This window comes from Silurus meridionalis, chromosome 17 (genome assembly GCF_014805685.1).
Source record: "Silurus meridionalis isolate SWU-2019-XX chromosome 17, ASM1480568v1, whole genome shotgun sequence".
Taxonomy (NCBI): Eukaryota; Metazoa; Chordata; class Actinopteri; order Siluriformes; family Siluridae; genus Silurus; species Silurus meridionalis.
Window position 1 is genome coordinate 3,298,357 of NC_060900.1, and position 23,891 is coordinate 3,322,247.

Here is a 23,891-nt window from a genome sequence, read left to right on the forward strand (position 1 = left end):
GATAATTAAATATTTGCTCCATGTCTATGTATTTTTTTTGGGGGGAGGGGTTTGGAGCAAATCCGGGTGACACAAGGCTCTCTCGAACACTCAACCATTTTCATGTTTACTTTTTCGCCTGTGACTCTGGGAAGATGGAACAGAAGCTCGGAGGCCTGAACGAATGCCAAAAGGTCCCAGATCGCTCTGATCCTCAATTAGGAGGAAGCTGCTGGTCCACGCTGCTGGAGCATACAGTACACGCTCATTACTCGGAATGTGAATATCTTTAATAAAAATAAACAAATAAATAAAACCACAAGTATGTAGTATGGTACAGTACATATTGTTCACAAGAGTCATTTATTTATATGCCAAAAGCTTTTCATTTAGCAATCCAATCCCTGTTAACACCTAAAGCCTGTTTTAAAGAAATTTTCCATTAGCTTTTATTTACGAGAGCTTCAGTGCTTCAGAGTGGATCGACCGTAGCTTTCTTCCCTCCTGCTATGCAAGCGCTTTAAATAACAACATTGATATTATCTCCCTCTTGACGTGGCTAAAAAACCTTTTATGTGTATGTGCAGCTCAGTGACAGGCCATTATCAGAAATCATGAAGGTAGTTTCAGAGAAACTCGAAACCTTATCTTGATCAGGGCTATTTGTGATGAAGAAGTGTGAAAAGACTCATGTAAACAGCCAGTTGATAGCACACACGTACAGTATTATAGGTATAGCTACAGACCAAAAGGGCAGACGAATTATAAATAAATGGCTAATTAGGAAGAAAATATGCTTTCGATCCTGCTTGCTAGTGTGACTGGAAATATGATAACTGTTCCACATTGCATCAGCGTTATAAATTCTAATGTTTTCCATTACGCATACCATTACTAACCAGTGGTTAATTAATAACACCAAACAAATGGTTTCCGTTATGTAATGTGTTTGTGTACGTCATTAAATCATCATCCAACCCAAGAAACCAGTGTACAAAATTATATCAATTGTAACCCTAACCCTCAGCCATGATAGAGCGCTTCTGGAGTGCAGAGGGTTAGGGGCCTTGTTCAAAATCCCTGACCTTCCGATCAGTAAACCAAAGCCTTAACCAATGAGCTACCACCCTGCGCTAAGCTACCACCCTACCATTAAAACCAACACAATTCCTATTTAAACCATTAGCAACCATTACAAACTCTCTGAGGGATTTTATTGTTTAATTTTAAACTGAAGAGCGAAAATTCTCCTCAGTTATGTCCTTTGTGTTTATATACTGAGTTCATTAGTTGTTTTTGCTCATCAGCTAAGACCGTTTTATGCTAACCAACATGTGCATCTCTTTTATGTTAGCATAAGAACATGCAGGCTGTAGTCTGTTGTGTGTTTAGCAAGGTTTTGCCTGAACTGCACGCTGTGCTGTGATAGAGATGTTGAGTTTTCTTTGGTTTATTTCTGGCTTTTGTATCGTTCTCTTCTTACTTTGTTGGAAAGACTTTTTTTTTTGTAATTATCACAGTAAGGAGGGTTACAGATAAGAATTTTGATTTTGCTGGTGGTACCTTAACGGTTGAGGCTCCAGGTTACTAATTGGAATGTCAGGGGCTCAAGTTCCTGCAACACCAAGTTGCCACTGTTTGGCCCTTGAACAAGGCCCTTAACTCTGTCTGCTTCAGGGGTGCTGAACCTGACCTCAGCTTGCAACCATTTTGTCCATCTTAGCATTACGTTTACATTTACATTTACATTTGTGGCATTTAGTAGTGTCCAGATCGACGTACAAAAGTGCTTTGAGTCTTTAGCAATGAATAAATCTACATTGATACACCATATTACAAATTTAGGATAAATCAGACTACAACTTTTGAACTTTTGACAAAGCAAATTTGGAAAGTGCTCATTTAAGTGTTTCAGGAAGATCGCTTAAAGATTCCGCTGTACGGACATCTAGGGGAAGTTCATTCCACCACCTCGGTGCCAGAACAAAGAAGAGCCTTAAAATATACTTATCTCTCTTTCTGAGAGAAGGTGGTACCAGTCGAGCAGTGCTGGAGGATCTCAGACAGTGTGGTGCAGTGCGAGGTGTGATGAGGTCATTATCACAATCATTACCTTAATTTCACATGTGAATTCCCAACGTGATTTGTTCAGAGGATTTTTACTTTCTCAGATCTTTATTATCTGTCCTTTTATTTCACACACATGGCCTCGATATGATCCTGTTGTTTGATGGCTTTTTGCTTCCTGAACTAGCATGAGGATGGTTGGTTGGGTAAAAGCCTACTGTAAGATTAATCATTCGATAATCTTATTATTAACTTGTGAACAAAGTTGCAGCGTAACCTAAGATACCCTTTGTTCTTTTCCGAAACTTGCACTGTATATGCTCGGGCTAATCTGTGAACAAAGTGTATTATAGCTTTTCTGCCCCCAGTTTAGTCATTACTTGGACGTCTAGCTCTGTAATATGCTAACGCATCAGCAATCTACGGGGCCAAAGGCTGCCTGTGCCTTCTGAAGCATCAGACATCTGCCATGTTTTTTTCTCGAGCCACTGGCCTTCCTGCCAAATTTCTGTGTACATGGAGGATAGGGTGAAACACTTTTCACTCTCCGACGTTTTCCTCTAATGCTGATGAAGTGTCGAACTAATGGGCTTTTAACCTGCGTAGGCGCAGGGCGATGCAGCATGCCTGCCGGTTTAAATAGCTGCTATGTGCACAGGTCGCAGAAGTCATCCATCAAGTCATCACAGCAGACCAGCAGAGGAGGCGGAGAATCATACAGGGGGAACCACGTTAAAACCCCACTCGTATGGGAAATCTGCACGTGTGTCGTTCACCCGGTTTCACAAGGTTTTACTGTCACGATTCATTTCTTCCGGTTACATATAATTGTTTATGTGCACATTCATTTTTGTTATTTTATATGATTTTATTTATTTATTTATTTCCAAATGGGCTTTTTTAACTTGCATATTATTCATTGTTTAATTAAAGGATGAATTTTTTTACATTATAGTTTTTATTCCACATTATGCACATTCGTATTCATTTGTTTATTTAGTTATTGTCAAATGGGCCTTTTAAACTGCACATTATTAATTAACTGATTTTTTATTTTTACATGTGATTTTGAATGTACATTATTGATACTTTTTTAATTGCACATGATGAATAAATTATTAATAAATTATTCCTATTTACTAAATTAATTTGCATGTATTTTTTTATTGCACTTGATTTATTTGGCGGGTTTTTTGTCACGTTTTTGAATTGCACATTTTATATTTGCATAATTATGGAACCAACCCCAGTGCACTCTTAGTGCCGGTCCCAAGTCCGGATAAATAGGGAGGGTTGCGTTAGGAAGGGAATCCAGCATAAAAACGTGCCAAATCGAACATACAGATGATCCGCTGTGGTGACCCCTAATGAGAGAAGCCGAAAGAACGGTTTTTTATATTTATTTAATTATGGGACAAAAACGTGCTTTTGGGTGCACAGACATTTTAATCAGTTGTACGTATTTTAATCAGGGAGCTCAGGGACAGATATGATACATCACCCTGGAGCACAAAGGGTAAAGGGCCTTGCTCAAGGGCCCCAAGAGTCACAGCTTGGCAATAGGCCACACAGGTCACAGCTTTAATAGCTTAAAACCCCCAACCTTCAAATTAGTAGCCCAGAGCCTTTACCACTGAGCTTCCACGTTCACCCACTGCCACGTTTAGCACAAGAACACAAAAAGGTATTAAAATGTCACATGACTTTATTCACTTATTTTATAAACACCATCATGCTTTTAGCTTTTGTCCTCTTTTTCCTCTTTCCTTCTTGTGTCTCAGTTTGTCTTTTTGGTAACGCACCGAAAGGACACGAAAAATGTCCCTAAACATAAGACGTCCTCTTGTCTTTTCCTTTCCTCCCCTTTTGACAGAGAGAGATGGGGGAGAGGGAGGGAACGGAAAGAGGGAGGAGAGATTTACAGGATGCTGTAAATATAAAAGCTGAAAAACGAGTAATTTAGAAAGAGTGTAAAGAAAATAATGAGTAAACGGCCATTGAAACAGAATTTAGCATAAACTGGTGAATGGGAAAAGAAACAGAACGTAAGCAAGAGATTAGATACGAATGATGACGAGTGAAAAAGGAGAGCAAGGAGAATGTAGAAGCAGTAAAAGTTATTAATAGTGAGGAAGAGAGAAAATGGGAGTGACTAGGAGAAACAAAAAGATGAATGTGTGTGAACGATGTAAAGAGAGGGGGAAAAGGAGAGGGAGAAAGTAAGAGAAAGGGAGAAAAGCAAGGAATAAAAGACAAACAAAGAGAAAGAGAGATCCATGCAGATTAAAGGAGGAAAGAATAGACAGAAAGACATACATAGAGCAAGACAGAGAGAATGAAAGACTACATTGAAAACTGATATAGAGAAAGAGACAAAGATAAACAGAAACAGAGAGAATGAAAAGACAACAAGACAAAAATCTGAGATAGCGAGGGAGAGAGAGAGCGAGCGAGAGAGAGGAGGAGGAAGGATGCAGTAGGAGTGACTGAGTGACGGATGTAAAGCTCATTAAGCCCGAGTGTCATGATGATGGGGATTTTACACACAGACGCAGGAAGAGCGAGAGAGAGAGAGAGAGAGAGAGAGAGAGAGAGAGAGAGAGAGAGAAAGAGAGAGAGAGAACTGTGGGAAAACAAATAGAATTGTAGAGAGAGAGAGAGAGAGAGAAGCAAGGAATAGCAATAAAAGATGAAGGGTGTGAGTGATGGAATGAACATTAAAGCAATAGTTGAGGCCACATTAGAAGACAGTAAATCTGTACATTTTATTGGATCTCGAACTGTTCCTTTAATGAAGAGAGAGAGGTGAAGAGGGTGACTGAGGATGAAAGGAGGGAGGGAGGAAAGGGAGGAGGGAGGAATACAAGGTAAAGCGGAATGGAGTAAAGATGAGAAAAAGGGAGCACGATAGAGAAGAGTGATTTAGGAAGGCAATCTGGATGACAGAAAGAGAGAGGGGTTAGAGAGAAAGAGAGGGGAGGTAGAGAGAGATGCAGAGAGGATAGAGAGAGAGGGTAAAAGTGGGGGATTGAGAGAGGCTGGAGAGAGGATAGAGAGAGGAAAGAGACAGATGAAGAGGATATATATATATATATATATATATATATATATATATATATAGAGAGAGAGAGAGAGAGAGAGAGAGAGAGAGAGAGAGATCTCACAGCTTGCCGGATGTACAACTCTTTAAATTGATGATGTTTGGCAACTCCTACTGAGAAGCGTGAGAGAGATAGAATGACAGAGAGAGAGAGAGAGAGAGAGAGAGAGAGAGAGAGAGAGAGAGAGAGAGAGAGAGAGAAAAGCAGCAAATAATGCACAGCTGGATCTGAGGCATTTCATTAAGAAATGAAGAGGCTCAGAGCTACGCACTACTCAACCCCAAGCAGGTGTAAACACTGTGTGCAAGCATGTAGAATACAACAAAAAGAGAATTCAACACTCTGTAATCAACACACATCATTCCCCTGTTTTTCTCTCCCACACACACACACACACACACACACACACACACACACACAAACACTATGCATTAAAGTATTTAATTTCAAGCACATTAAGGACAAGGCCTCAATTACACATAGGAAAAAGAAGAGACGGAGGAATGAAGTGAGTTAAATAAAAAGAAAAAAAAAAAAAAAAGAGATAAGAAAATCCTTAATTAACCTTCAACACAAATCCGTGAAGAGTCATAAAACGGCCGACGTGAGAAACTCAGATAACAATAACTCGACAGCTTTTATAAAATAATTCACTTTTGGTCATTAAAAACCCCCTTATTATTATTTTACAAACATTTCAATGCCATTCGTGATACATTCAAAGTCTCCTTTGCTTTAGAACATAAACCTATTAGGGCGGAGTCAGACATGATCAAGCTCCTCCCACATGGGCACAGATGGTTTCTGTCACGTTTTTTGTAGTATTCAATTCAATACAATTTAGTTTTTATTTGTAGAGCACTTTTAACAGTAGACATTGTCTCAGCTTCTCAGAGATAAAGAGGTTATTAAAGAATGTAATGTGTAAGTTTAGTCCCTATAAGTTTGTTCCTTAGAATTGTAAGTATGTCCCTAATAAGATGTTTGACTAGATTTTGGAGTTTGCTTATGGATATTTGTGTTGATCAGCCACAAGGTTGTTATGAAAGGCAGGAAATGATGTAGGTGAGGAGGCCTGGGGTGCAGTCAGCGTTCATAGCAGGCCACTCAAGATCTTCCTCTTCAAAGCATGTAAACCAGATCTTCAAGAAACTCCCTTCGTGCACAGGAGCATCACCATGCTGGAACAGGTTTGGGTTTCAAAGTTCAAGTGAATGCAAAATTGTATTATGGCCCATCTAAAAACTACAACTGAGTGCCTCCAGATTTGTGGTAACGGTTTGGAAAAGAACCACATATAGCAGGAAAGGTCAGGTGACCCAATACTTTTGGAAATATAGTGTATATACCAATTTACATTTTTGTATATATTCTCTCCATCAGGTTCCCTGGTGGTCTAGTAGTTAAGATGCGGCGCTCTGACAGCTGCGGCCCCGGTTCGATCCCCGGTCAGGGAACCAACCCCAGCCACTCTTAGTGCCGGTCCCAAGCCCGGATAAATGGAAGGGTTGCATAAGGAAGGGTATCCAGCGTAAAAACGTGCAAAAATCGAACATGCGGATGATCCGCTGTGATGACCCCTGATGGGAAAAGCCGAAAGAAAGTTTTATTCTCTCCAGCATGGTCAATAAACATCACTTTACACCCCACCATCTCAGTGTATAACAATGTCGTCCACAGCTAATAAGGAAAATACCATAACAAATGAGAATGCACATTCGCCTTTACGCAGACGCTGGCTATTAATGCCAGAGATAATAGCCTATTCTTTGGCACCTGCTACTCCGAAGCATTTAACACGCCGCAGAAGTGCGCCGTGACTCACGTGCAGTCATGCGTGTCAGAACTACAGCCAAAGATAGCGTGTAATTACCAGGCAGGCAAAATGATAGGGTCTGTAAATTGTAGCAGCTCCTTCAGACATTGACATCAGCCAATGATGAGGCATTTGTGTGTTACAGCTCAACGATACAAAGGAGTTTAATGGCTTACTCAGGGGAACGCTGCAGTGGAGGTGGACAGGGATGCTACTTTTGGGTGCTTCTCTTGTCCCTGAAACAGAAGTAGCAGAAAGTGAATGAGATGGAAATAGCAAGCGTGAGGTCACAGTGTTGAGTCATGCAAATGAAATCAGTCATGAACTACTCTTGTATTATCATTATTAGCTATATGAATACAGCTATCATAGTAAAAACAAATCGGAGAGAATCCTATTGAGATATGAGGGTGTGTGAGGAAGTACTGGGAAAGTGGAAATCTCAGAAGAAGCCGTCTCAGAAGGCGTATTCAGTGACCCAGTGCGCTGGTGGTCTGGACCCTGAAAAGTTATACACCTGGCTGCAAATCACAAAGACTCATTTCCATTAAAAAAGGACTTCTGAATAAAAATCCTTCGAACGACTTCATTGTCTCGTGTCTTTGTGTCTCCAGAGGCATTCGGAGGGTTGATGCGTGGCCCGTTGCCAGGACAGTAATTGATCACAGCAGGTCCATCGTGGGATGGGATAGCAAAATGACGCATTCACAGAAAGAGAGAACAAGAGATAGAAAGAGAGAGATAAAGATAGAAAGAGGGAGGAATGCGTGGAAGAAAAAAGCACTCGGATTAAACACGTTCCTGTAGAAAAGGAGAGAAGAAGTGAGTGGCACAGACGGAGATGTGGGAGAGGTTGAAAAGAGCACAAAATGTGACAGCTGTAAAATGCACTATAGCGCTTTAAAAATAATATTTTAATAGCCGTCCATCCAAATTCAATGGACTCGGCTACAGTACTGTACAAACTGCATATTTAGTGCTGGAGCGGGTTTTAGTGATCAAGCGGACGACATCAGAAAGGATCGGAGTTTCTCTGCTCCTGCTTTTTTCCATTGATCATTATTTTTTGCTCATCTCTCGCTTCGGCTCTTTCGAGATCGCTGATAAAGTCTCGAGTAGAACCTCAAATACACACCAGGCATGTAATACTCATCTTCCTGAGAGATCACAAAAGTGTGTCACTTGTCGAGCGAGATTAAAAAGCACTTCCTGTCGTGCTTCGATTGCGAAGCCGAAGCTCGCGCTTGTGACTGTTTCCCATAAATCATTGCCAGCAGGATGAAACATTTCTTAGAAGTCACCCATTTCTTTGTTTCTACCCTGAGTGGATTAATTCCACAAAATATATCCTAACGTTGAAAAAGAAAAGCAGCTGATGCCTTTATATTATTAGGAAAAGTACATATAAATATACAAGTCGGCGGCTTAACATTTTGTACAATGTGAGGGTGGAAAGCTGGATGAACAAGTTGTTCCTAAAAATAAGCAAGACAAGAAGATTCTTACTGTGAAGCCTATTACCATACGCTCTACTACTTGTGCAAGATAATAGAACGATTTCAACACCAACCTTTAAAATAAGTGCTTAAAAGACAGGCTTCAAAAGACTTATTAGATAAGAATGACTGGGTATAAAAGCGCTGTCACATTAAATAAAAAGAACTCACGCATAAGCGATGCTCACTAAAAAGGAGTCTTACAAGGAGACAATTTCTTGAAAAATGGTTAAAAATTAATGTTTATGTAGGAATACAGGCCACATTGATAACAATGAAGGAACTTTTGATACAGTAAAGCATTCTATGTAGAAATATTTATTTATCATACATAGAAGGAGTCTCCATTGCACTGGGCTGTGGTGCTGTAACTTTATACATTCTTAAAATAAATCTCTAAACTGAAATATTTAGGAAAATGTATTCGATGTGTATTTAATTGTACATCACAATCAAACTCAGAATTTCTAAAACACAAAGAAAACACTTGTGTAACTCAGAAAGGTCCTGCTCAGAAACTCATAAATGGTCTTCTAAACTGGTCTTCTAACCAACAAGAAGCTTTCTAACTATATAGATCTGTCAATATGTAGCCAAAAATCTAAACATTTATGCTGTTTCTTTTCTTCACGTTAGCTTAAATTCATGAAGTGCTGGAAGATGACATTATTTCTATTAACCCTGAGAAATCCAGGGAATCCAGGGTTTTTACATTTTGGACAGTTTCAAAAGTTATGACAATCAAAGTACCAAATTAGGCCCAAATTTAGCCCAATGGTGTTGCTTAAGTGTTGTCAGCATTTGGCCAAATTTTGGTCAGAACGTACCTTAGACTCTTTGTAATGAGTGTGCCAAATCTTAAAACTTTTTGCCAAAGAAAAGGTAGAATAATATTAATAATAACTCTACACACCCTTGGTGGTTTGACCCCTGACAAGATGTTGTTAAAGGAACATTACAGGAGCAAACTCCTTTTTGGGACGTAACAAAAGGACACTAGATAAAACTATATAAATAAAAAGAAATTTTTATCAGAACGTTCCTTAGACTCTTTGTTATCAGTCGAACATTTCGCAGGAAAAAAAAAAGTTAGGATACCAATAATCTGCGTACACTGTGCTTGCGAGACGTTAATGAGCGATAACAGGAGCCAACTCGTTTTCTAGATGTTTTACAATATTAAGTATAAACAAATAAATAAAGCAGTGTGTTGGTTTTTACTCAATGAAATCATGTACATTTAGACAAATTGGTGTAGTATAAGAAAAATTAAAAAATGTATGATCATTATTTTTTTTACTGTAACACCACTAACGAGTAAGCACATATTCCTTTTTTTTTTAGCAAAAATTTGTGTTTTTTAACCTTAATTTAACTTAATTTTTTATTTTCTTAATCATTTGTGTAATTTTTATAAAAGATTTTAGCTTTTTTGTTGGAGGGAAAAAACCTAATTCTTTGAGTTTTGATGCTTTTGGCTTTCCATAAAAGAGGCTCTCAGATGAATCTCAGGTGTTCAACACAATTAATCCACATCCTTTTTCCGGGTTATTTGATTCGGAATAGAAGAAAATAATCTTCATACTGAATGGTAATGTTTATAAACTTTTTCTACAAAACTTTTATAATATAAATTGATGGTTAAAATGTCAAAGTTTTGCTGGATAATTCTTCAATATTCTAACCCACCAGTCAGCTAAGGTGTTTTACACGTATCTAGATTAGCAAAGAAAGAGTTAATTGCTAAAAAAAAATTAATAACAATTTATTTAGTTGCTATTTATCCGTAATTAGTGTTTAATTGTTTTATATTGGTAACGGTTTCTATTGACATCTAGTTAAAGTTTATGAACTTTTCTAGGTTTGTTCACCAAATATACTCTTTTTTGTTTAGTTTTTTAAACCTTGAATTATTGGTTTTCAATGTAGAAAATTTAGCTATTTTACTTTTATGTATAAGTGCAAAAAATAAAGCCTGAAAAAAGTTCAAAAGGGTATGATAAAGCAGTTTTGTGTGGAGCCGCCATTTTGTAGCGCCGCCATTTTGTATGTTCAGATGAGTAATTGGTATTTAATGATATTAATAACTAACCCACACATTTATTGCTGAATAATAAATGACAGAATACAAACTGTTTTGCTTTATTTCACAAAGGAATGTGTATACTATATAGAATTTGCAGAATCACTGTTTTAGTATACATTTTTCTATAAATATCTATTAAATTACAGTAATCTACCGTTTATTGCGGCGGCTACGTTCCAAATCCGCCTGCCATAAACGAAAAAACTGCGATAAATGCTTTTTTGAATTATTTAAACCGTAAATCATCTTCCCACACACTTTAAAACATTTGCAAGAATTTAGCGAGATGTATTTTGTAAATTTGTAGAAATACAGTATCACATTTATAGTGAGTACATGTACTGTACCGTATACAGTTCTGTAGCAGCGTAGCCTATGCCTAGTTTCTGCTTGTTTATTGGTTGAGGTGTCCTATGACACCCTATGAAGTGTCCTTCTTCCCCTTGCTATGAGCGCTCAGCTCCGCCTTTCATTCTCTGGAGGGGTTTGGTGGAGCTCTGTGAGCTTTTCAAAGACAACCCCTCACCCAGTCCCCCTCTTCGATGAGCTATTAGAGTTGGTGACCCAATGCCGAGCCGTGCTCGATATAGATAAAAAGAGAAGAAAAATGAATAAATAAATGGCCGGTCAGTCAGCAGCAAGCTCGCCTGTCCAGTAAACTTGAGCGCTTTCTGCGATCTGCGTCACTGCCTCCACAGTGGTCTGGAGGTCTGTGGTCTGGTTCTAAAAAAAAAAACAAAACAAAATAATGGGATCTTTTATGAGGCGATAAATTCTGTGCTAGATCATGCTGACTCTCTACAGGAGTTAAACATGGGAGACACGTCAGGAGGTCAGGAAGCTAGAGCTTCGCTGTGCGACAGACTTAGCTCTACAGGGCATCTAAGAGACCGCTAGGGCCATTGGCCGGTCCATAGACGCTCTTGTGTCTACTGAAAGGCACCTGGTATCTCTCACGTCGCTCTCTTGGGGCTGCTCGGCAGGTGCAGTTTCAACCACAACCCTGCAAAAAGCAGAACGTCGTGACTCGCACTCCCCCTGCTCAAGACCAAAGCCCTGTGAGCTGACTGGTCTGAGGACCATCACCTTTAATAGAGGAACTTCGGGCAAATAGTCCTGATACAGGAGCATCTGGGGACTCTCCTGGGAAGGAGCATGGTGCACCTCTGTATCTCGGTTCCCAAAAAGGAGGGAGGGTTGTGTACTATGCTGATCTACGCCAGCTGAACCACTCACTTTGAGACTCGGGTTTAAGATGCTGACCCTGAATCAGGTCGTGTTCCAAATCAGGCCAAATGGGGTGTGCACCACCCTGGTGGGACCCGAGCGGGCTCTGGTCATGGAACATAGGAAGTTAATTCAAAAGCTAAAATTGGCCCCTGGTGCATTTTGTAATTTGGCCCACCATGCCATATGTTTGAGAAGAGGGAAGAATAGCATCTGGAAAAACTATAAAAAAAAAAAAAAAAGGATCAGCATCATGTTTCTCATCAGAGCCCATTGAATATCTGAACATTTCACTTTATTTTTTCAATATTAGGAAACAAATGAGAGGCCCCATGGCAACTTTAATTTGAATATAATGTTTGGTATAATGAAACATTTATTTTCAGCCTACGGCCCTCAATCCAGTAAAATTTTTATCTCTTTTCAAAAGAAGTTTGGGCTCCTCTGCTTTAGAGTGTTTTTCATCACCATTTAGATGTTTTATTATAAATGCGTCTCCGTCTCCGGGCCGCTTTTGATTACCGGCACACGACAACACGTGGTCCATTAACACCCCAGAGATTTGTTTTTCTTTTTCTCTTCTTTTTATGATGTGGCACACGCCAAATGCAGAGCAGCTGATTTGCATTTCAGGCGTAATACAGCAATCATATTTCAATCTGGCTATCCAGCATGGCCGCACTTTTCCGGGCTCGATTTTAAATTGAAATGTTAATTAGGAAATGCTAATTTAACAAAGTATTTGTGCGATCGCATTTCCCCTATGACTGCGCATAATCAGAGACATCATTTCGGTCTGGTCGCGAAAAAAAAAAATCACTTATTTGCATTTGTTTGTGTGTACGAAGGCTGGCGAAAAAAAAAACCGTGAAAACAAAGTCGGTGTGATTTCGTTTTCGCCGTCTTAATCGGACCTATTAGAAAAAGATTAGCAGCAGCTCCCGTTTCCTGTCGCACTTTTTGGATTTCATAAAAACAAAAACGCCTGCGCAGTCCCGTTTTAGAAACGTACTAACGAGCACACATCACTTCAGACTGACTTCCTGTTCCAGGCTGAAGAGATGGAAGTGTCAGATTGTCAAAACAGTCAGATGAATTCCTAGGCCAGAAAACGAAGCACTGATACTGGAGACTCCTTCCATCAACGCCCCCAAAAAAATGCTGTACGAACCCTGTTGCCATAAAAAAAAAGACTCCATACTGTTGGAAAATATCCATCAACACCTTGTGTTGCCATGGTAACAGAGCCCCTATATGATGGTGAAATTCGTGAGTGTTTGAGTTGTAGAAAAGTTTTTTTGTTTGTTTTCTTTCTGGCTTCTGATCTTTCTTTCTTTCTTTCTTTCTTTCTTTCTTTCTTTCTTTCTTTCTTTCTTTCTTTCTTTCTTTTGTCCTTGCCCTTTTTTTCTTTCTTTTTCCCTTTTTTACTTTTTCTTTTCTTTTTTATTTATTGTTCTACTTTCTGTCTGTCTTTTTTCTTTGTCTTTCATCCTTTTTTGTAATTCATTCCTTCCTTCCTTCCTTCCTATTTTACTGGAGACTCCTTCTGTAAGCCCCAGTACAGGTTGCAGGCTGTTGCTATAGAAACAACAGCGTGCTGTAATAAAAAAATGCATCCTAAACCCGCCGGATTTAAGAATTTAGCCAAATCCTGCTAGAAACAAGTGCATGAGAAAAACCAAAGCAGGTGATTGACAGTAACAAATGGTTTGTAATTATTAATTAGTATTAAAGATGTGCTCAGTGTGTGTGTGTGTGTGTGTGTGTGTGTGTGTGTGATGGAGAGACCATGAGCCTGCCGGGACTCGTAATGATATCAGTTTGAACCTGTTCCCTCCGTCAGCGTTTAGCGCTCATTACACCGCGACGTGTTTAACTACTCGCCACTGATTGATTCCAGTGCCGCGGCCATACGGACAAATCCCATCTGTTAATTGCAGTCGGTGTGAACAGCTCGTTACAGAGGTCAGAGGTTAATTCGTTTATGATAAATTGGAGGAAGCTGTTGACTGAAGGCATCTGGATAAGACAGGGGTGGGTGGGTGTGTGTGTGTGTGTGTGTGTGTGTGTGTGTGTGTGGGTTAATGTACTAGGGAGTGGTGTGTGAGAAAAGCTGTGTAAACTATTGTGTGTATATTTGTGAACACACACACACACACACACACACACACATACTTCAGTGACGTTTGTTTTAAATGTGTAATATATTTGTATTTGGATATTTTTGCCTTCTTCCTCTTTAGTAATATTCTAATATTCCCTTCATATATAGTAATATATTGGGACACCTGCCAGTTCCAGCCATATGTGTTTCATCCACAAATTATTCCCACAAAGTGTTTTTTTTCAGCAGCCCGAGTGTTTATCCGAACCAGGATGCGAATGAATGCGCTAAAACCATTATGTATTATTCATCATAAACCGTGCTGCAAAAACAAGGCCAGGAGTCACATGAACTACTGAAATAACAGATAATCAGCGTAATTAGATGTCAGGAGCGGCGCACATCTGCGCTTCGTCCGGTGAAGTGACCGCGCGGCGACATGCCGAGGGCTTTAAACTTACACCGCCGTGTGTGTGTGTGTGTGTGTGTGTGTGTGTGTGTGTGTGTGTGGGGAGCTTTTCTTTTATGTTTAATGAGTGATTATCTTATAACCCCCCCCCCATTCTCCTCCGATCTTCTAATCTGCAGGGTGTCAATTAATCCTTTTCTTCTTTCACTCTTTCTTTTTCAATTCCTTCATTTTTCTCTCTTTGCTTGGAATCTTTCTCTCTTTCTTTTGCTAATTAAAAGTGTCCTTTTATGACCTATTTTTCTTTCTTTCTTACCTTTTTCTTTCTTATTTTTCTTTTTCCTCGTCTTATATTTCTTTCTTTTTTCCTTCTTATTTTTCTTTTTGTTATTTTTCTTGCTTTTGTTATTGTTCTGTCTTTCTTTTTCTTTTCTTCTTTCTTTTTCTTTGGCCTATTTAATATTTTTCTTTCTTTCTTTTCTTTTCTTTCTTTTCTTTTCTTTCTTTCTTTTCTTTTCTTTCTTTCTTTCTTTCTTTCTTTCTTTCTTTCTTTGTGAATTTTATTTAATTTATTTCTTCCTTTTTGTGTCGTTCAGATTCGCTGCAGTATTAAACTTGTACATCAGGCTAAAAAGTCATCTTGATCTACAGAGTTAATTTCGACACTCGCACCTCTCTCTCTCTCTCTCTCTCTCTCTCTCTCTCTCTCTCGCGCTCTCTCTCGCGCTCTCTTTTGCTCTCTCCCCCTCTCTCTCTTTTCTCATCTGTAGATATGGGGATGTTTCAGGCCTAATCGATTCGCTCAACATTTAGCTTTATTAAAAAAAAAAAGCGCAGCTAATAAAATCCTAGCGCTAACCACAGTGAGGTCGTTAGCGACACTCGCGCACGTTCACGCAGGCGAGGTTAGCGCTCGCTCACGTCCTGTTCATAACTGCCAGCTTTCAGCCACTTGGGAGCGTTGCATAAGTGTGAGGGGGGAAAAGTTCTCAGGGATGCGCTTTCTCTCTCTCTCTCTCTCTCTCTCTCTCTCTCTCTCTTACACACACACACACACGTAGGATATCGAGGTGTGGCTATTCTGTCCATCATACCAAGTGAAGAAGGCGTGGCGGCCAAATCCAGTGACCATTAAACCTCCAAGTGCAGCAAATCAAAGCTCGTCTTAATTTGTGTTTGTTATGGAATGGGATCCACAGGGAGGCGTAGATTCGCTCCGATATTTCCCAGGGTAGAGGCAGGGCTTCACACCATCACACTGAATTTATTCATATGAACTACTTTTATTCAGACAGCACCGAGCCCAGACCTTCTGCCTAATGAGATACAGCCCTCCCAAGATGTTTGCAAATCAAGACTAAGATAGATTCGACGTGCGAAAACGGCTTTTTATGAAAAAGGCCCTATAGTCATGTAGATAAGCGATAAGCGTACATTCCGAGGTCAGAGTCACATGCTGTGGTATTCTATTTATTCTAAGTATCAGATTCAAAGCGCTTGGTGTTATGACTGATTTAGAGCAGTGTTTATGGGTGTGGTTTGTTTGTTTGTTTGCTTTTCTGACGAGTGTAATTTAGATTTCAGATTTCAGGTCGTGATGTTTTATGCACAATTCACCAATTCGCATCGCCATAAAAGTTTACAATTTAAAAAAATGTGCGTGGGATACAAGTTGCACTTTTAACTTATTTGCATCGGTAAAAAAAAAAGATTTATTTATATAAGATTTAATAGATGCACTATATTATAATATACTACACTGTTCAGAAACTGACCAATAGTTCGGGACCAATATTTGATATGTAGATCGATTTCTCGTCGCTAAACTGTTTCTCAAGCGCGTTCTCTCTCAGCACCGCTGCTGCTACGCAAATATGACGTATCACAACACTACGGAGACCGAGGCGTGTCCTGAGAGTCACATAGGATACAGATTAACATGGCAGAGGTAGAGCTGTAACTTCCTGCAGACACAACAGGAAAGAAACGCCTGGTTTTATTTTTAAAGCCCAAAAAACAGTGAATTTGTGTGTATGTTGAATTGCAGAGCTTCCTATACATTTTTTTAATCAAATCGGATCGCGTCGTGTTGATTCGAAGTCATTCACTCTTTCTTTCTTTCTTTCTTTCTTTCTTTCTTTCTTTCTTTTCGCTTTTTTATCCATTTCTGTTTTCTTTTTCTTTCATGAAATGGGAACCGATAATCAGTACATTGGGATATTGGATCAGTGCTCGTGATAAGAAATATCTTCGATATTCTCTGGTCTTCCCCCCACTATCCGTTTCAGTGAAGGTCTGAGTTATAATGAAGTCCTCTAGTAAACTCTGTACAGTGTGCAGTCGTTCTTGGCCGCGCTCCCAGGCAGTTATTTTCAGCTGCACAACACCAGGCTCCTGTCTGGTTAAAAGGGAACAGACTGATATACCACAACCGGCTCACCAGGATGACCTTATAAACAGAAAAATAAACAGAAAATGTGTTTGCCTTATTGCAGGGAGAACATAAGTTCAGATCCCAGATGATGCTGCAGCTGGATGTGGTGGTGATTCACATGGTAATGAATGTAGTGATGGATGTGGTGATGGATGGAATGATTGATGTGATGATGGACTTGGTGATGGATGTGATAACTGTAGTGATGTCTGACATAGTGTTGGACGTGGTGATGGATGTAATGATGGACGTAATGATGGACAGAGTGATGGACATGGTGATTGATGTAATGATGGACGTGGTGATGGATGTAATGACTGATGTGGTGATAGACATAGTGATGGACACGGTGATGGATGTAATGACTGTAGTGATGACTGACGTGGTAACTGATGTAGTGATGGACGTAGTGATGGATGTAATGACTGATGTAATGATGGACAGAGTGATGGACATAGTGATGGATGTAATGACTGATGTAATGATGGACAGAGTGATAGACGTGGTGATGGATGTAATGACTGATGTAGTGATGGACGTGTTGATGGATGTTATGATGGACAGAGTGATGGAGGTGTTGATGGATGTAATGACTAATGGGATGATGGACTTGGTGATGGATGTAATAACTGTAGTGATGTCTGACATAGTGATAGACATGGTGATGGATGTAATGATTGATGTGATGACTGATGTGGTGACCGATGTAATGACGGACGTAGTAATAGACGTGTGACGGACGTAGTAATAGACGTGTGACTGACGTAATGACAGACATGGATGTGAGATGAATGTGTTGTAATCAGTAGCTGATTGTTCCGTCAGAAACAGAAAACACTTTTATAATTCCTCAGAGGCTCTGTAACAGCGTGAACAGTTCGCTCTCAGAATATCAATCTGTCCTACAACCCAACATCACGACAAGAGGAGGATCACCAAACTCATCCTTCTGTATCTCTTCAATCCATCACTATGACAACTGTCAGTCTGTCCTCCTTTCTTTAATCCTGTCTTTTTGGCTTGTTGTTTATTTTTTCGTTCTTTTGCCCCTCATTTCGTCTTCTGTCTGTCTTATTATCTTTGCTCTTTTGCCACGTCCTTGATCCTTGTTGCATCCTTGAATTTTTCTGTGTGAATGAGTGAATGAGAGCAGATTGGTGTAAGTAGAAGTTAGCGAGCGAGGGCAAGTGAAGCCCCGGGCAGTGGGCGAGAAGGATTTTCCAGCGCGGTTCGGGGGAGTTTAATTAGCAGTTGAAAGTGTTCGAACGCCTGGCAGTAGCATCGCGTTAGAACAAACACAGAGGTAAGTGACGGTTTGAAGATGAGCTCAGATCACTGGGTCATAACAACAGCGTACTGATGGAAAGATTTCAGAGTCGGCAGTTCACCCTGTTTGGTTGTGAAGTGATGGAAAATCATCTCCACAGAGCACTTCACATCACCATCTCAGCGCTCACAGCCGCCACTTTCATCACCATTAATATTCCTAATACCAACAATTTAATGCTGCCTGGTTTTTATTGTTGTTATTATTTTTGAAGGTGTTCCACACGCAGCCTTATAATGAGCATCTTCAGCAAGAACTTTGTCCTGGTCAGGGTCAAGCAGGAGGAACCCGTGGGAGGCGGGAAAAGAAAACAGAGGTGTGATGGAAATATTTGCATGCCGCCTGATGAGACGTGTCACATGGACTTTACAGCACAGTGAAATTCTTTCTCCACGTTTTCCGGTGATGTTAGGAAGCTGGAGTCAGATCACAGGGTCAGCCATGATACAGAGCCCCTGCAGAACAGAGGGTTAGGGGCCTTGCTCAAGGACCCCAAGAGTGGCAGCTTGGCAACACTGAATACAGGAGCTTGAACCTTCAACCTTCTGACCGGCAAATCAGAACCTTAACCACTGAGCTACCAGTGAATGTCTTTCTTTCTTTCTTTCTTTCTTTCTTTCTTTCTTTCTTTCTTTTGCTTCTTATCATCCTTTTTTCGAAATATCTTTCTATCTCTCTTTCTTTGCAAGTTGGCAGTCCCTGCGCTAAGAATTCACCAGTAGGCGTTCCTCCTTCGGTTTACCATGGTTACCTTTATCATCGTTTGGCAGGAGGCGATGACGTGCGCTCTTCACTTTCTCTCCTAGTTTTCTAAATGTCGTCACATCGCTGGACACACCCACGTCCCGTCTGCAATGGCATTTATTAAACCGCACGAATATAAACCTTTTATTTAAATTACAGCCGCAAAACACATGACCAGTATTATACTGAATATAAAGCAAGTGTCCAAACAATAATCCATCCATGTTTGATCATATCTATTGTTTGATCATATCTGATCTATTGTTTAATCATTTCGTTTGATTATATCTTATCTTATCTATTGTTTGATTATATCTGATCTATCGTTTGATCATATCGTTTGATCATATCTGATCTATTGTTTGATCATATCTTAATTGTTCCCATCATTACTGGGGTTTTAACGCACTGGTTTATTTATTTATTTTTTCCCTCCTCCTTTTATTTCTACCGTTTGTTTCTCCTCATCGCGAGGATGGATGGAGAACATTAACAGATTGTCGGAGCCTCTGTGGAAGATGTAGTGAGATATTACGAGTATGAAAGACTAATGAACTAATGTACGGTACATTATTACAACCAATTAGGCCTGTAACAATTGCGTGCACGGGGTTTTCACGAGGAACACGTGAAAAAGAGGAACATTAGCAGCATCAATCAGATTCCCGCTCATTATTTCTCCCCTGGTCGAACGTCTCGGCCGGTTTCTACTCTACGGTAATAACTGCGGCTAATTGTTTTATTTTATTTGTTAGATTAACGATCATTTGTCTTACTGTTCCAGATGAGGGCACCGAATTGAGCTTGTTTCCGTGTCTTTCTTCTGGTCTAATGATATTTAAATGACTGACTAAGTTGTTTACTTATCAAATCTGGATCCGTTATTTAAATATTTATAGTACACTTTTAACTACACACAGACATGTGATCCTCACCAATCACTTATCCACCACTCAGGCTCCGCCCTCCATTCCCACTCGGGGGCTTTACCACACCTCCGCTTCCAGCTCGTTTAGAACCTCTTGCCATTAGTTATAATTATTCTTAATGCTCTTAAAAAGGTCTTTGAATGTCTTAAATTTGCCCGTTTTTTTAACTATTAACCCGTTTCTTTAAAATCACGCGCCCATAACGCACCGATCACGACGTCCTAACTGGTGGCGATGCCGAAATTCCTTTTGCGCAGCACTCACGATATCACCATTCTAATAAAAGCTTTTACAGTGAACGCTTGTGACTCACCACTCCACTGCTCCATTATAACTAACGGCAAGCGCTTCAAAATGAGCTTGCAGCGGGTCCAAACAATTTCTGATGCCGCAGGGTTGCCAGATCATTCTTTCTAAAATATTCCCTTTCCTTGCACCACTCTGTATTAACTCTCTTTTTTTTCCCCCAGATCTTTTTTCCTCCATGATAGGTTTTTTTTGTAATGGCCTCACCTGGAAACTTTTTCTCGAGTTCAGAAGACGTACTGCGAACCGCCGACGGCCAATTTTTTAAACCGCAGCTACGTTCCTTCAAACTTCCGCATTATCGGATTAAACGAGACTCCGAGCCGGTGGCTGAGTGATGCAGTATACTGTATGTTGCAGCACTGAACAGGTTTACATCCATGTATTCACAGCCTTTTCTCACGCCCGATCGACCCCATTCAACACAAGTGTTAACGAGTCGATGGCTTCAGAGTTCCCCTGAGGTCAGAGCTGAGGAAATGAGCTGAGACTAAAAGGCTGCCATTTCAAACGAAAGCATCTGTCGCCAGCTGTTGTATGTCATCGAAGAGTCTCTGCTGTTCCTGATCAATACTCTTGAACAGGCAACGCTTTTACCATCTGGCATCTTTATTTATTTATTTATTTATTAGTTTGTTTGTTCTGATCACGCACCTCCGGTCTTAATCCGCGTCACAACGTCAAGCGGCATCTCCACTTCGTCTGCGTAATCGCAGCGTAGCGTTTTTAACCACATCAAACAACACCAAGTACTCTGAGAAAGGAAGATGAAATGGAGAGAAAGAGAGGAGGAAAATAGTGAGTAAGTGCTTCCAGTGCAATTACTGCTCGCAAATTATATATAAGGGATACGACTTTTTGGCAAGAAATGAAAGGGATGTACTTTAAGATTGGTGACGGTGGAGAACAGGTTCTAAAGTTCAGCACAGAGCAAGGAATGGTTAAGTGATGCACTATATGGAGAAAAGTATCGGGTCACCTGACCTTTCCTCCATACGTGGTTCTTCTCCTAACTGTTACTGCGAATTGTATAAGACGTCTTTGGATGCTGTATAACGCAATATTGTGTTCAACATGGCAACCCCTCTTTGCACAAAGCTAGCTCCATTAAGAAACACTTTTTAAACATTCCAGTCCCCATTCAATCCCTGTTCGCAGTAATAACCTCCATGCTTTTTGGAAGATGTTCCACTATATTTTATTGTGTGCTTGTACACATTTTGTGCTCATTCAGCTATAAGTCAGGTACTGATGTAGGTGAGGTGAGGTCGGGTTTGCATCAGTGTTCCAGTTCATCCTAAAGGTCTTCAGTAGGGTTGAGGGTCAGAGCTCTATAGCAGGTCACTGAAGATTTTTTAAGCCATATCTTCAGGGAGATGATCTGGCTTCATGCACAGCATCATTTTCATGCTGGAACATGTTTGAGTCTCCTAATTGAAGTGAAGGGAATCTTTCATGCTACCACATTGCAAAGAGAGGTGAAGTATGGAATTGCAAATGGTTTGGAAGGGACTGTTCCACATGAAAGCAAATGAGCTTTCTGCATGAAGTACAACGTCCCCAGGATCGATCCCTGGTGCGAATATTGTAAAGCTGAACACCTGAATCTGAGCCTACACTGGACCTTAGTTAGTTCGAGGAAAAAAAACAAAACACCTGATCTCTTTTGCATCATCCGGTTTGTAATCCGAATGTGGCCTCCCATTTGCGTTCTTTCCAGTCAGGAGAGGAACGTTATATATTTTTCTCCTGTTGTAGCCTCATCAGCCTCAAGGTTTTACGTGATGTGTTTTCCGACATGCTTTTTCTGCCCACCATACTTGTTGCTTATCACGGTGCTCTACTGGAGTTTTCCCATTCAGTCTTTCATCCTTAAGCCATTTCAGCCTGCACTGGTGGCAGCGGATGGATGTTTTTTGTTTTGCGCACTATTCCGTTTGAACTTTTATTTATTATCGGCAGTTTATTAAATGCTCACCAGTCACTGAAGCCTTTCTTTTGTGCCGTAACCTGCACATTTTTCTCAGACAGAACCACGAAACAAATGAATGTGTACCGGTCTGCGTTTTTAATAAAATGAGGAGTGTATATTCGGTATGGACGTTTCATTTATTCCATCGTTCATTACGATATGACTTGAACGAACGCGGGACGATGAAAAGTGAGAGTTTATTTTTTTTTACGTATGGAACGCAAACGAGAGGAAAATGTAGACACCTGACTGCACCCGAATGTTCAATGTTTGACACTTGTGATCGATCAGGGGAAATGTGCTGTGTTGAATATATGAGATGAGGGGAAAAGTTGCTGTATTTATAACTGATGCATCTCGGTCCAAAATTTTTCAATATGTTGCAGATGGAGAGAGGAAATGTAGTGAGAGAGAGAGAGAGCGAGCGAGAGAGAGAGCAATGAGCTGGAAATTATAAATATGTCTTTGTGGGAGTGTGCAGGAAGCCCGTGGCACGTAGGCTATAGCATAAAAATACCGCAGGAGGTAAACATTTAGGATGTTGCTCCATGTCGGTGCTCTGAAGGACGTTTCTAGGGGCAGGAGTGAACAATATGATTATATAATAACCCTGATGTACAACATAAAACTCTGTGTTTACATTCCTACATACTGCATCATTTATTTCTATCATTTGCAGCCATATTTTTATTTAAGTTTCTTTCTATTTTATTATCTCTGACCTGATAAAGACCCATATATCTCTTCTATCTTTACAGTCCTGAGTCAGGGATCTACATCACCAGGCCTAGAGCTCGAGAGTCGCGTCATTTCCCTAAACCGGTACGTGACATCATTGCTCCAAGAGATCTCGCATGTCTTTTGGAAATAATGTTCACACTAGATTTGCAACAAAATAGTCATTCAAAGAGCATGTGCCTTCTTAATTTCTTTCTAATAGTCCCTTTGTTACCTGTTATCAGGGTATGTGATTGTCGGGTGTCCACATAAAGCGTATGTTGATCAGTCATGATTTGCATAAACAAATCGCATGGCTTAATTACAGCGTCATACCACGCGCGCTATTTATTCGCAGTTCGGTGTTTTTTCGCTCCTGCTTTGTGTTCTACATAAAACAGCCCCCGCAAGGGAGACGCTTTTATCTCCGAGTGTTTTTATCTGCCAGCGCCGAATCATATGGGCTTTTTGTAACCTAGTTATCTAAATTATCACACACACACACATTGTGACCTCGTATAGCGCGAGTTCTACGGCTCTCTGCTCTTGCCGAAGGGTGTCAGAAGCGTCAGCCTGGTTTTCACAAGGCACACGAACCGAACGCTTTGCGATCTTCTTTCCGTTGGAGGCGTCGATTCACAAAGAGCTGCTGTTGATCTCCAGGACTGTAATCCTCATAAATGTTTTATGCAGCTTTTTTCTTTTGCACTGATTGTGTGTGTGTGTGTGTGTGTGTGTGTGTGTGTGTGTGTGTGTGTGTGTGTGTGTGTAAGTAAGCATACATGCTCTGCTCTCACCTTCACTTCCCTCAGAGACCTAGACTTAAAATAAAACTGAGCGGAATTTATTATCAGATTACACACACGTGCACGCACACACACACACACACACACACACACACACACACACATATATATATATACACACACACACACACACACACACACACACACACACACACACTACCTCAATCGTGTCTGGTTTTAGCAAAAAAAAATTCGAACCTGATAAAGTAACCACAGTAAACAGTGTGTGTGATGTGTGTTTGTGGAGCTTTGTGCTCCTCCAGCCACAGGGTGTTGATGTAGGTGAGGTGAGGAATGAATGTGAGTGCTGAGTGCACACCAGTCCTCATGTTTAAGAGGGTAGAGGTCAGAGCTCTACAGCAGGAGATTTT

General features: G+C 40.3%; 1 protein-coding gene across 3 annotated transcripts in view; it reads left to right on the forward strand.

The window, feature by feature from the left end:
* Positions 1-9,916: 9,916 nt before the first annotated feature.
* Positions 9,917-23,891, forward strand: part of gpat2 (glycerol-3-phosphate acyltransferase 2, mitochondrial) — a 130,296-nt gene continuing 116,321 nt past the window's right edge. The window contains exons 1-2 of one of the 3 annotated variants that reach the window (XM_046871040.1): positions 9,917-10,050; positions 22,756-22,819. The gene's annotated coding sequence lies outside the window, so the exon portion shown is untranslated. The remainder of the gene's footprint in view (positions 10,051-22,755; positions 22,820-23,891) is intronic. The other 2 variants (XM_046871044.1, XM_046871038.1) reach the window with 2 other exon arrangements.